This window comes from Eretmochelys imbricata, chromosome 4 (genome assembly GCF_965152235.1).
Source record: "Eretmochelys imbricata isolate rEreImb1 chromosome 4, rEreImb1.hap1, whole genome shotgun sequence".
NCBI classification, from domain to species: Eukaryota; Metazoa; Chordata; order Testudines; family Cheloniidae; genus Eretmochelys; species Eretmochelys imbricata.
The window spans coordinates 118,560,289-118,574,834 of record NC_135575.1 but is presented as its reverse complement, the minus strand read 5'-3'; the positions used below and the strand labels follow the sequence as shown (position 1 = coordinate 118,574,834).

The window sequence follows — 14,546 nt, the reverse complement described above, 5'->3', positions numbered from 1 at the left end:
CCTCCTCCCCTTCTCTCTGTTTATGTTACAATACAATACAGATTCTTTACATTAAAGAAGAGAAAAAACTTAGGAGGAAGTCTGGAATTCACACAGAACTATTTAACATTGGTTGTAACAGAGATCTATACATCCAATGTACCCATGGTATCTCTCTAGCACCTATCACCACAATATCCAGAACAAAGGAGGGATTTTCCAAAGCACTAGCCTAACTCAGTTCCATGAAGGTTAATGGGAGTTTTACCATGGACTTTAAAAAGAGCGGTGTTAGACCAAGCAAATGGGTGAAAATCCCACCTAACAAATGCAAGTAGCAATGAGATCAAGAGACTTTGTTTCTGAAGATGAAACAGACTGAAAAGTAATGAGAAAAAGCAGAAAGGTGCAATTATTATAAGCCAAGAAAGAACATACATTTGGGGCTGAAAGATTTTACCCTTCCTAAAACAATAAACAACTTCTTTATGTAGACAGATTACAGCCAAGGATTCAACTCCTTGGTGTATTAAATGGTTGGAAAGAATTACCCAAAGCAGTTAGTATTTTCCCAGTTCCCATACATAGAAAACTGGGAATCTAATTCACACCACTTTCCTTATGTCAGTGTTTATACCTCATTAACATGCATCAGCCAAAAAACAAAAAACCTAAACCACCTTGATGCAATAACAATGTGTGAGGATTTACTGCATTAACTTTTCACTGTGAACAATAAGAGCTTTCTACTGCATTCATGCACAAAACATTTCCAGAAGCATTAGTCACTTTTCAAAGAACCCTTAATTTTGAAGTCGTCCTATGGGTGTGCTATAAATTGCTGATATTTTTATTAAAATCTCCAAGAACATGTCCTGGGGGTTGGCTTCATAACATATATTTAAATGTTTGACACCTTGGAATTATTTCTGCTACAGAGAATCAATTGCTTATAAAGGCTCCTGTAACCAGGCTGTTCTGAACACTGTAGGAAGCAAGTCTCAAAAACAATTATTTACTCAGCAGGCCACTTAAAATTCCTCCTTTTAAGGAAATAATAGCAGTTATTATTATTTTATTAGGAAGGAAAATGATAGCGTTGCTTTGATTTTCCTGAGAAAGAAAAAAGCGGACTTTTGGCTTATTCACATTATTCACAGCTTTGCAAAGTATTATCTACAGAGGCATAATGTGCACGCCACTCTTTTAGACCGTACCAAGGACTTGGATATCTAATAAATACAGATACACTGAGTCACGACGATTGAAAAGCCCACATTCCATTTAAGGTCTAAAATTCCTGGACTGTAGCATTGTCTAGCAAAGAAATAGGCCATACTGTGGAATTTCAATGTTATTAAGAACATCACCCAAATCAAACAAAAACCCCATAATATCAATGTTCCAGGACCTGCGTTAGCTACCAGTTCAGTTCTCAGTGGAATTAAAAAGGACCTAGCCAAAATCTTCAGAACTGTCTAGCAATTTTGGACACCTCCGTTTTTTTCATGCCCAACTTGAGACCTCTTAGGGTCTGTCTACATTCAACTAAACACCAGCAGATGGCCTGTGTCAACTGATGTGGGCTTGTGGGTCATAAACTGTGAGGCTGTGGTGTGGACATTCTGGCTCAGGGTGGAGTCTGGGCTTCTCCCAGCGCAGGATCCCAGAGCCTGGAATCCAGCTCGAGCCTGAACATCTACACAGCCCCATGGCTGAGCCCCAGAAGCCTGAGTCAGCTGACATGGACCAACTGTGGGTCTTTAATTGAAGTGTAGACAGACCCTTTAAAGAGTCTAATTTTCAGGGCTGGTTGCTGATCACCTCCTGAAAATATGGTGAGTCAAGCTGGGCACCCAAAACAGAGGCAAACAAAAACAGTAGTCACTTTTGAAAATCTTGGGTCATTAGCTTTAACCTATAGCAACCTAACTACTTTGAGAGCTGCATTCTCAAGAGACCTCATCTTTCAATGCTCCATTCTACCATCCCTGACCAAGAGAGGCATCCGTACAGGATCCCACTTTATTCAGAAGAAAGGGGGCTACTAGCAGAGCATTATACCTAAAGGGCTTTTTCTTCTGCAACTCACAGTTTTCCCTTTGGTGCAACACAGACAAGCCTATTTTTTAAACCTTCTGGCACACTGCTTAGATTCATCTAATTACGCAGGTCTTTTGAGCAGAGGTAGGTTAATAAACAAATCTTAATTGTTTTGTGGTTGGGGCCAAGGAAGTGTCCTTTTCTCATGGACAAATTATAATTCATTGAATTATTCTTTTTAAATGATGTAATTAATTCTTGTTTAAATTATTGTAATGTATGTAGAACTTGGTATAAACTGTAAAATTAGAAGTAAAGCTAGGTATTAGTATATTTAATGACCGACCTACCTACCTATCTCCATATTATATTCTTTATTGTTAAGGATGGTAATATTGAAGAACACCACATAAGGAAGGTAATTAGAAGTACAACATTAAAGAGCTTCACATATTTTTAATGCATCTTTTTTATTTTTTTATTGGTGTAAATCAGGTCAGTGAACAATTTTCTTCATTTTTCCTGTTCTCAGAACTCTCAACATCCCTGTAGGGCATGCAGTCAAAATACAGGTGCAGTCAAGTAAAAAGGAAGCAATCTGTCCACTCTGCACAGGGGGTTTGGTATATTTCTAACCAGAGGAGGAAGTCAAAAATTGTTAATACAGAAAATGATTAATCGAGCACAAGGTAGAAAAAAAAAGCATTTTCCTTTCCCTCCCTGCAGTTCAGAATAGAGATGTAACTGTCAACAGCAAAACATCACAAATAAGTGAAACACCAGTAAATCAATGAATGCCAACAAACCACTATTTCCCTACATTAATGCATAGTATAGAGCACACTTGTACAATGCTATATCCTTTCCAGCAGATTTAACAAGATTTTGTGTTACTCAACACTTATCCTGAAATTTCCTCCAACCCCCCAATTCCAATAATGTCAGAAATATAATTTTATAAGTTAATAACATTATTTGTTAGGATTTTTCAAACCTGCTTGACTAAGGAAGAATATGCCTGGAGAAGTGGTAGAAAGCTCAGACACTCGTATCATTTAAACTCAGCAAAGTACAAAGATAATAAACTGAAGGAAATAAATCCTGCACTGGCCGGGAGATGGCCAGTGTGCAGTAATGGGGCTTTTCAGTCAGTTATGTCTAATTTTATTAACTTAAATTTTTTAATTTGAGTTGTTGGAATTGCATGCAATAGCAATTTTTGTCCTGGCAAAAAGAAATGATTTGTTTCACTTTTACCCCACCTGAAACACTTACTTTTCCATCTGTGGCTGGCTGGCTTTTTATCTTTATAGGAAGGCTTTATTTTCACTTCTTTCCTGTTGTGCCATAATGACTCAGGACTTATTCCTCTGGCATCTCTTAGACTTCTTTCCCCCTGGTCTTTCATCTCTCTCGGGCAACTATGTGCCAGATACTTTACACTCAAATGCTAGAATCATAATGATTGGTAATAGGACATGGAAACTTTCAACTCTAAACCACTAGCTCAAATTCATCTCAGATCAGCGAAGAAACGAGTTGGTGTCTTAACCTAGTTGTTAGTCTCCAGGTGCACATACCACAAAGCCCATCATCACAAATGTACAATTCTGTTGGCAGTCCTAGCCAAGGTTTCTATCTGCACACAATGGACTACCATCAGAACACTAGTAGAGGCAAGGGTCAGAGTGGCACAGATATGCTTGCAGTGATGCTGAGCACCCTGCCTCCAACCATCAGACCAGTTTATGCTAGGCACTCAAACATTGCTAATTGCTTTTGATAATCTTGCTGTAACATTCCAAGACTGTGAAGGGGCAAGAATCATTGCTGTAGAGACCAAAGAAAGAGGTGACTTTTGAGAAGGAACTTAAAGGAGGAAAGTGTTGTTGTGTTGCATATTGGGGACAATATTACAAACACAGGAGCTGTGTGGGAGAAAGTGCCAAGAGGCTTGAAAGAGAAATACACGAAGGAGACACGAGGGGGAAGTGGTAAATAGAGATAGTAGTGGTGATTACAATACTCAGGTCCTCAAAAGGAAACACCCGTATAATGGTCTGCTTCCCAAGGGTATGGCTAGGTACAACTCATTAAATGTTTATAAAACAGTATGTGTACCTTGGACTAAAGGTGCCACACAGGTGCAAATTATTAATATTAAATTCATTTTGGATAACATTAGCTTTCTCTTCCATGCAGTAGCAGACATACCAGATGTCTCATTCTTTCCTCACTAAGAGCTTTGATTGTACATCATGTTCCACAGAAGTTTATCCAATTTCACAGACCTTTGAATATGGAATGTAAAGTTATTTCCTCTCCCAGTTATGTGAACCTTGTTACCATTTCGGCTTTGCAGCAAAATATTTGGCAAAGTGAAAATTAGTATTTGCACACAACACTGACTTTATTAGGGTAGCTAGTAGCCAAAAAGGATAATTTGGATGTGCCTTGGTGACTATATATCTATTAAAATAGGAGCAAGAGATGAAACATTTACTGAGGGCATAGGGGGCTGTTAGTACATTTATAAGCAAACTGTGGCAAAGTTTAAGAATAAATCTGGGACTTCCTATTTTGATTTATTAAATATAACTGAAGTTAAAAGCTAAGGCAGCCAACTCATTGTGTACTCCTCTCACACACACGGGAGCTGTGCCTGCATGAAACTCCTTGCAGGATCAGGGTCATAGTTCTTGTATTGAATTTTCTCTTATCATTTGTGGTTCGACCTTTACCTGGTTTTGTCTCCAGTTTCCCATGGTGCGCACATAGAACCATAACCCTAGCCTAATTCCCTTGAACATAGACGCAGGAAAGGTTTGCAAAACAGGGTGGTATGGTATATGGGTTTCATAATGAATTTTCCACACAACACTAAATAGCAGCCATTACAATATCTATTTTCTGTGAATATAAATTTAGAGTGCCTAAAATGAAATACAAGTAAAGATGAAAGGTGTTATCTCCTTGTGGATGTTTAGTTGTCACCTCAAGCTAAACGTGGTTAAAACAGAGCTCCTAATCTAGCCCTCGGGAGTGGCGCCCGCATTGCACACTATAAGGGGCACCACTGGCTCCCCCAACCCTTAGTTCCTTCTTGTCGGAAACTCCGACAGTGCGGAAGGAAGGCAGGTCGTGGAATGGACACGAGCAGCACATCTTGAAGAACACTAGTTACGGAAAAGGTCACTGTCTTTTCTTCTTAGAGTGCTTGCTCATGCCCATTCCACATTTGGTTACTCCCAGCAGTTCCCGTGGAGGCGGGTAGGAGTTCACGGCTCCGCAGATTGTAATACAGCTCTGCCAAACGCAGGATCGTCTCTGGCCTGCTGAGTGATGGTGTAATGAGACATGAACGTGTGGACTGAGGACTACTTCACGGCTCTACAGATGTCCTGGATCAGGATGTGTGCCAGGACAGCCACCAAAGATGCCTGTGCTTTAGTCAAATGGGCCTTGACGATCAGCAGTGTAGGGACCTTTGCTAGCTCGTAACAGGTCTTTATGCAAGAGGTGATCCAACTGGAAATCCTCTGCAAAGAAATCAGAAGGCCCTTCATCCTATCCACCGTAGCAATGAAGAGCTGGGTCAATTTACGGAAAGGCTTGGTACGATTCAAGTAAAAAGCCAAGGCCCTCTGCACATCCAGCGCATGCAAATGCCTCTCCTCAGCAGTCTTGTGTGGCTTGGAACAGAACACAGGCAGGAATATGTCCTGGCTCATGTGAAAGGAAGGAAGGCTGGGTGGGGACGCAGCTAGACCTTGTGTTTATAAAACACTGTGTAAGGTGATTATTCTGAGGTCAAGGCCTTAATCTAGGAGACTCATCTCGCCAACATCACCACCACCAGGAAAGTGACTTTCCAGGACAAGTAGGAAAGGGAGCAGGAGACCAGTGGCTCAAAAGGCAGGCCTGGAGAGGACCAGGTTAAGGTCCCGCTGCGGGACAGGGGCCCGTACCTGCGGGTAAAGCCTCGAGGCCCCTCAGGAACCTGACAATCATGAGAAAAGACCATCTGACCTTGGATCGGCTGGTGGAATGTGGAGATGGCCACAAGGTGCACTTTAATGGAAGAGCCCTGAGTCCTGAATTGCAGTAAGTAGTCCAAGATAGACTGCACTGAAGAACGCGAGGGAGAAATGCCCCACTTGGATGCCCAGCGGGAAAACCTCATCCACTTGGCCAAGTAAATTAGTCTCGTGGATGGAAGTAACTGGACTTTTTGTGGTTGATCAGTAGTCCCAAGGAGCAGCACATGGCTTGTAGTATAGTGACATCGCATTGGACCTGAGCCTTAGAGCTGCCTTTGACCAGCCAGTCATCGAGGTACAGGTAAATCTGGATGCTCCGACACCTAAGGTAGGCCGTGACAACCACCATACACTTGGTGAACACCCTTGGTGCTGTAGCCAGGCCAGATGGAAGGACCGCAAAGTGGTAGTGGGCCGAGCCAACTGTAAAACGGAGAAAGCGTCTGTGTCCTGGGAAGATTGCTTTGTGAAAGTATGTGTCTTTCAGGTCGAGGGTGGCAAGCCGGTGTCCCAGATCCAGGGAGGGGATAATGGAGGCCAGGCAGATCATGTGAACCTTTAGCTTCCTTAGGAGAGAGTTTGCCACAAGGCGCTGGATATCTTCAATACCCCTTCGTGAAGGGGAAGAGCCACCCTAGCAGGGGCTATGGAGAAGATGACGTCAAACAGGGAGTCCATTTGCTCCTCCAACTCCTCCACCTGCAGGCCAAGGTTGGATGCGACCCTCTTTAACAGCTCCTGGTGCGCCTTAGCATCATCTGATGGAACAGGATGAGGGGGCTTCGTGATGGCCTCGTCCGGTGACGAGGAGGAGGCGGCCAGTACCGCAGGTTCCACGACATCCACTGGTGGTCCAGCAGGCTGTTCCCCTTTGTCCACACGGACTTGCAGGGTGAACCCCTAGGGTTCTAGGGGTACCACGGGCTGGGCCACTGCGCCTAGAGGCTCAGGGCAGGTTTCAGTACCAACAATGCAGGTGACACCGATGGTCTGGGTGGCTGCCCTGCTGATGTGGAGCCTGGCTCTGTACTGTAGCCATATCCAGAGCGATTGCTGCCCAGTGATCCGGATCCACTGGAGCAGCGACCCAGTGCCTGGCGATAATCATGGTCACATCTAGAGGAGGACCGGTCCGAGCGGGACGTGCATCTCTGTGGGGACCTTGGTGACCGGTGGCATTCGGAGGATCCACAAGAGGAAACTAGCGGTCCACGCCTCGCACTTCGAGACCGGTAACAGGATGAGGAGCGGGATCTAGAAGTATCGCGGGCTGGGCAGATCTCCCCGAATATGGTGATATCTGTCTTGGGGATCATTGGCAAGACCCACGGCTGCAGTCCTCCGATTATTCCCAGGATCCGTAACGGCGTTCCAGTGACGTTAAGGGCCGGTTCCGATGTTCCTACCAGGGAGCATGTGCCTCCGTGGGTCTGTGCCAAGGTAACCAGTGAAGTCCACCTCGAATCCCGCTGCTGATGCCCACGGTCCGGTGACAGTAGAGGGCTCCAATGCGTTTGCCTCCCTAACTCTTCGACGGCTTCGAGTGGGTGAATGGTGGCGGGATGTCCCCCGCAATGGGGAGCGGTACCGTTGGGGTGAAGGCAGACTGAAAGGTCCCAAGGAGGTCTGGGCATTGCCGGGGCCAGTGTGGGAAGCATTGGGAGGGTCCAGATCTCCTGTGCAGCCTGAAGCTGAGGAAGGCCCACCTCTGTGTCTGGGCTTCCAGGCAAAGAACGGGGTGGGCTGCATCGCTCGATGTGAGCCGAGGCCCAGCTTCCCGATGGGGGAGATGAGCTGCCCGGCGCAGGTCTTAGCTCGCCCCCAGCTTTGTCCTTCCCCTGGTGGGGAGCAGGAGACCATCCCCTACCCACCTTCTTGGCCGGGGATCAGTGCTGGCTCTTCGATGGCGCTGGTGGGGCACTACGCACAGATGCCGCCGTGCTGGGTGCCGAGTCAAACCTTTGCTCTGGGGCCGGAATAAGCGCTGACTCCATCAGGAGCGCTTTGAGCCTGATCTCATGTTCTTTCTTGATCCTAGGTTTAAAGGACTTGCAGATTTGACACTTACCACTTATGTGCCCTTCACTGGGGCACCTGAGACAGCTACTATGCAGATCATTCACGGGCCTGGGCCGTTTGCAGCAATCACAGGGCTTAAAGCCTGGGGACCAGGGCATGCCCCATCCTCCCGGCTAAGTCCCTGATGGGACTAACAAACCTCTATCTACTGCTAAGGACTAACTAATTTGATTACTAACTATGTACATTAACTTTACAAGAACTCTAACTCACATGAATGAAGCCTAAGCAACGCTAGTAAGAGCGGCAAATGTTCCGTACACCGTCACCGGCGGCAAGAAGGAACTGAGAGTGGGGGGAGCTGGCAGCACCCCTTACACTGCACTATGTGGGCACCCTCCACAGGGCTCCAGAGCTGCTCCTCTATAGATACTGTTGAGGGAAAAACTTCCAGCACCGCTGCATGTGGGGAGCACACACACAATGTGAAATGGACACATGAGCAAGTACTCAAAGAAGAACAGTTAGTTTGCTGATGCAGAGACCACGGCCCATCATCTAATCAATATTGTCTCATTGTTACCTTTTATTGCCCTGATTGTATCCATTTATCTCGTCTTATACTTAGATTGTAAACTCCTTTTTGCTCTGTTTGTACGGCACCTAGCACAATGGGGTCCTGGTCCATGACTAGGGCTAGAATAAGACAAATAATAAATAATCAAATAAATAAAATAAGTAATTCACCATAGATGTAGGCGTTAGCAACTCCATTTAAGTGAATGGATTTGCAACCATTTGTGCCAGCTGTGAATTTGGCTTCACAATGTCTCCCACCCAAATAGTTTCGGTGGCTTTGTTTTTTCCTTCACCATATCAAACATCATCAACTCAAATCCATCCCTTTGAAAATTAAAAAATACATGTATCGTATCTCTTACCAAGGAGGTCTGGCAGTGCTACAGCATGGAAGCAGTTTTAAGTACTTGCTGTATCCCCTCTTTCATAAGTGTGGGTGTTTTAATGTATGACTGAACATATTAGAGAAACGGTTTTATATATGACCAGTAGATGCTAATGTGACACGATGTGTAAAGTTATTTGACACTTAACACATGCTAATATTTTTTCTTGCAAGTTAGAACGCTCATTGAATTCCTTTACCCATTTATAGGACACATCATCACAGCTGCACTGAAACTAATTATTTGCTCAGGGCTATTCTTTCCCAATTAGAAACAGCATACTTAGAAAGCTTTCTTTGGAGTGTTCTTTAGCTGAACAATTAATTTCTAGAGCTGACAAATTTCTCCCTACCACATCACAATTATTATTATTATTTATTTGTATTGCAGCAGGGCATAAGGGACCCAGTCACAGATCAGGATCTTATTGTGTTAGGTGCTGTACAAGAATATGGTCAATGCCCAAACGAGCTTACAATCTAAGAGGTAAGACAATTACCAAGACAGTAAGCTCCTCTCGTTCCCTCTTTCTGACCCCAGCACTCTGTTCCCCACTGCCACCCTCTGTTCCAACCCTTCAACATTTTTGTATTGTTATTACATGCATCTCCAGAGCTTCCATCACTGTAGTATCATTCCATCTTTCTCCAATTACTGCCGCTACGATCCAGCAGCGGATTCCAGGATCCAAAAGCTGTACTAGGCGAACCGCTCCAAGGCCATGAGGGAGATCCTAGATGGGCCCTCAACCTACTGCACGATCCCATCTGAGCATCTCTACAGCTACTTAAGGATGTATTCGACCGCATAGCCCAGGACGACGTGCAGCGCCCAGAGTGCCTCCACTCCCTGCCCCGTGTCGACGAAGCAGGTGTCCTGGAGACTGACGATACGCCCAAGGAAGTGATGGCCAGACTCTCAAAAACAAAAAACACAGCTCCTGGGAAAGACAGCATCCCTACAGCCTCCTGAAAAAGCGAGATCCCAGCTGCCTGGACCTCACCACGCTCTTCAACCAGCGCAAGTGATTCTGCCAGACTCCCAGCTCCTGGAAGAAGGCCATGATGGTACTGGTGTACAAGAAAGGCAAGCGGGACGACCCCAGCAACTGAAGGCCCATCTCCCTCTGCTCCACGACGTACAAGCTATATGCCAATTGCCTGGCATCGAGGATCACAGAGTGGTCGGCGAGCGGAGGAGCCATCAGCTCCATCCAGAAAGGCTTCATGTCCTGCGAGGGCTGCTATGAACACAACTTCGTCCTCCAAAACACCATTGAAACGGCCAGAAGGGCGCGGAGGCAGTGGGCGGTAGTGTGGCTTGACCTGGCTAATTTTGGGTCCATGCCCCACCACCACATCTTTGCCACGCTCCAGGAGTTTGGGATGCCAGAGAACTTCCTTCATTTGACTGGAGAAGCGTATGAGGGATGCAGCACCACCATTCGCTCGGTCGAAGGGGAGACCGCCGAGATCCCGATCCGGAGCGGAGTTAAGCAGGGCTGTCCCCTCAGCCCCATCATCTTTAACCTCGACATGGAGCAGTTGCTGAGAGCGATCTCCAATGGCACAGATGGCTTCAACCTCCATAGTGAGAGGGTGAGCGTCCTGGCTTACGCGGACGACCTGGTCCTGACCGAGGACGACCCAGAGAGCCTCCAACGTATGCTAGACGCCACCAGTTGAGCTGCCAACTGGATGGGGCTCCGCTTCAATGCAAAGAAGTGCGCAACTCTCCACATCGACGGCAGCAAAAGGGACTCGGTGCAGACAACGGGGTTCCAGGCCCAGGGTGAGCGTGTCATCCCCCTGGCAGAGGGGCAGGCATACCAGCATGCCGACGGGTTTCCGTGTTTGGCAGACACCCGAGGACACCATCCAGGAGATCTTGCAGGATGCCACCAAGATAGACGTCTCCCTGCTGGCACCATGGCAGAAGATAAACGTCCTGAACACCTTCCTGATCCCCCACATCTCGTTCGTCCTAAGGGGATCCACCGTGGTGAAGGCAGACAAGATCGTCCAGCAGCTGGTGAAGAAGTGGCTGTTTCTTCCCCAGAGAGCCAGCAACAAGCTGGTCTACGTCGCCCACAGGCATGGCAGTGCCAATGTCCCCACATGGGCGACTTGTGTGACGCTGCGGTGATCACCCACGCCTTCCGCCTGCTGATGTGTCCCGACGCCATGGTACGGAACATCGTGGTGAACGCCTTCCATGACATGACAAAGAAGCGGATCAGCAGAGCCCCCTCCAACCAAGACATCGCCAGCTTCCTGAGCGGTTCCCTGGATAGCGAATTCGGATGGGATGGGAGCAACATTGCTTCACTGTGGTCCCGCGCTTGCAATGCCATGCATCGCCTGGGGAAGCGCATTGGCTGCCGCTGGGAGTGGTGCGAGGAGCGCCAGGAGCTGGGAGTCTGGATGCCGCAGATCAGGTCCGACGACAACACCATCGTCACCCCGAGTGCCAGAGGCATGCTGGAGAGGACCCTGAAGGCAGCTATCCACTCACTGTACATGGAAACCCTGAAGCGTAAACCGGACCAGGGTAAAGCCTTCAAACTGACCAGCAAGTGGGACGCCAGCAACTACTTCCTCACTGGGGGTGGCTGCACCCATTTTGCTGACTGGCAGTTACAACTGGAGTACTTACTGCTTCTAACTCTGACTGGTAGAAGGGTTACACATACTTTCAAGTAAATATATATTTAATGGCAGCCATAAATTTGTAAACCCCGATATGTGAGACCCATGCTTGTGGACTCAATATTTCAAGCCCACACTTCAGTATTCACAGTACTGGATAGTAAACCTGGCTTTATAATTCTGGACCTGGGTCTCACAAACATCCTAACATATCCATATTGCATTACACAGACCTTCTGACCTGGGTCTGTGGCTTGAGTTGCATCCATACTGCAAAATGACAGGACCTGAGTGTCAATGGGTGGGTCCTAGGATCTGGTGCTGACCTGAGACAGAAAGATTTGCGTATGGATGGTAGTGGGTTTGGCTCAGTCCAGAATCTGATCCTGGATTTACAATGCAGCGTAGACATACTTCCCAACACCCACGTTCTCCTCTCTAGTCCACAGAAAAAGCTGACACAAAGATCATCTTCCTTGGCTGTTGATCTGATCAGGTCATGCTTGTTCTCCTTGATTCCCTCCATTGGCTGCAGCTCTTCCACTGTATCCAGTTCAAGCTTCCTGACTTTCCCTTTGTATAGCCCTAACCCTTTCTATTTATTTGTCCTTGTCTCTTTTTGTCACTAATTCCAAATCCCACTCCACCGACGGTGCTGAATTCATCTGCCCACTCATCTGCTTCGCTCACAAGCCATCTCTTTTGCCTTCTTCCATACTACCCTATTCTGAACAGGTCTTCAAGGGCACTCCTCTTTCCATATTCAAGTTCCTGCAGCAGTCCCACCAAGACATGTGGATATGGGTAAGTGACTTGCTAGTACCTAATAGTACTTATTGTACAGTAGCAGGTGATATGCTTTAATTAAACATGTGCTTCATACTGGTTTATACACAAAATGTATGGATCACACTTTCCAAGTGACCCCTAAAATTCTGCTTGCCTGTTTTGCACCTGCAATTGTTTGTCCGAGCTACCATATGTCAGGATATCTAGCAGAAGAACCCTGAAGTGTGAATCAAGACTGTAGGGCAGGGGGCGGGAAGTGGGAGGGGGTGGATAGGGGGCGGGGGCCAGGCTGTTTGGGGAGACACAGCCTTCCCTACTCAGCCCTCCACACTGTTTCACAACCCCGATGTGTCCCTCGGACCAAAAAGTTTGCCCACTCCTGCTGTAGGGGAACTGAGGGAGTTATCCAAAATCCCACTGCATTTCAATATTTTGGTGCCTAAATCTCGTAGGCTCATTGGGAAATCCCATTCTAAAAGAACAGTATTAATTTCTTCTGTCCTTACAAGCCACAGATTCCAAAAAGATTCCAAATAAGTTTGGCCTTCTCTCAACTAGAATGTAGCTTGTTATTGCTGTTTGATTTAAAAGTGAGTCAGGCCCAAAATGTTAATGTTGTGTCCTTTTTCTCTTAAGAAGTTGTTTGGAAACTTTAATGGTCTAAGACTCACATTTCAAAAAAGCTTCTAAATTTAAAAGAGCAGTTTTTAAGACTGCCCATTATCATCACTTTTCTTACTCACGAAAGTAATTTCCAGTAAGTTGGTTGCTAAAACTCATTTCAACTACTAAAGCATTGGCAATTAGGTGTTGGTAATGTTGCTTTCATGATAGATTTTCCTGCAACTCTGAAATCCTCCTCCAGTTTGCTAGCCACTTCCTAGGCCTCTGGATTAGCAATCAAGTCATTCTCAGAATATACATACACTAAAACCATGACACAAGCTATTGATATGCTATAAGCAATGGTCACTGGCACCAGATACAAGGCAGGTGAGTTATTTTAAAGCCCAGATTCAGCATTGCCTTTTTAAAGAGCCTATTTTGTGAACTCTCTGACAGGTTTTATTCCGTATTTGCGTCTCAGAAGTCTTCAGGTCCCTCCAGTTCTTCTTTGATAAATGGATGGGACAAATTCAATCCTCATTCTACATGAGGAACCCCAGTCCCACTGACATCAGTGGCAACACAATAGAGTATACAGGTCCTCTATAAACAGTCTGGAATAAGCCTCAAAAGCCCTGCTGTACTCTATCCAAGTAGTGTTCCTGAGAGCAGGCCCTGCTGAACCAGGGTATGGCCTATCGGTTCAGGGGTTAATTCCCATCAGAGGCAGCTCAAGGATGTAACTAACAGATGGGATTTGATCAGGTGCAGTTGAACCTGTTTAAAGTCAGCACCTGGGTATCTCTCAGGATGGAGTGTTAGCACAGACCCATGCACCACTTAACTCCTCAAAATAAGGCTAAAATGACACATAGCTCTTGTGCTCACCCACTACACAGGGATGAATTTTAGCTTCAGGTGGTTGTGCTCACTAGAAACCAAGCCAGGGACATGTGCGGAAACATGGGAGTTGTCCTATTTGGTTTGCACTTTTTTTGTTTTTATTAATAATATTTATTTATTGTGTGTGTTTACTGCTTATAAAATTGCATGGAAGGAAATGGAGAGAGAGAGACTTTTGCCCAGATCAGAGAAGTGTGGATTAAAACAGAACACCTATAATAAAACCTAGAAGTATTCTAAGTATTTACAAAGCACACGTACCACAACCACAACAAAACCCTCTAAAACAAAACACTCCACTGCATGCACCTATCTCCCCCTGGAGAGAGGATGAGAGAGAGAGAGAGAGAGAGAGAGAATGAACCCACATAACAGATGTTAGTCATGTCACAATATACTACTGGAAGGTACTCAGATACTAAAGTGGCATCCGATGAAGTGAGCTGTAGCTCATGAAAGCTTATGCTCAAATAAATTGGTTAGTCTCTAAGGTGCCACAAGTACTCCTTTTCTTTTTGCGAATACAGACTAACACGGCTGCTACTCTGTAAAGT

The 14,546-nt window shown here is 45.9% G+C and overlaps 1 protein-coding gene across 1 annotated transcript in view; it reads right to left on the bottom strand.

Annotated features, from left to right (window-relative positions):
* The window catches only part of SLC2A9 (solute carrier family 2 member 9), a 169,620-nt gene that overhangs the window by 96,307 nt on the left and 58,767 nt on the right, over positions 1 to 14,546 (bottom strand). The window lies entirely within an intron of this gene.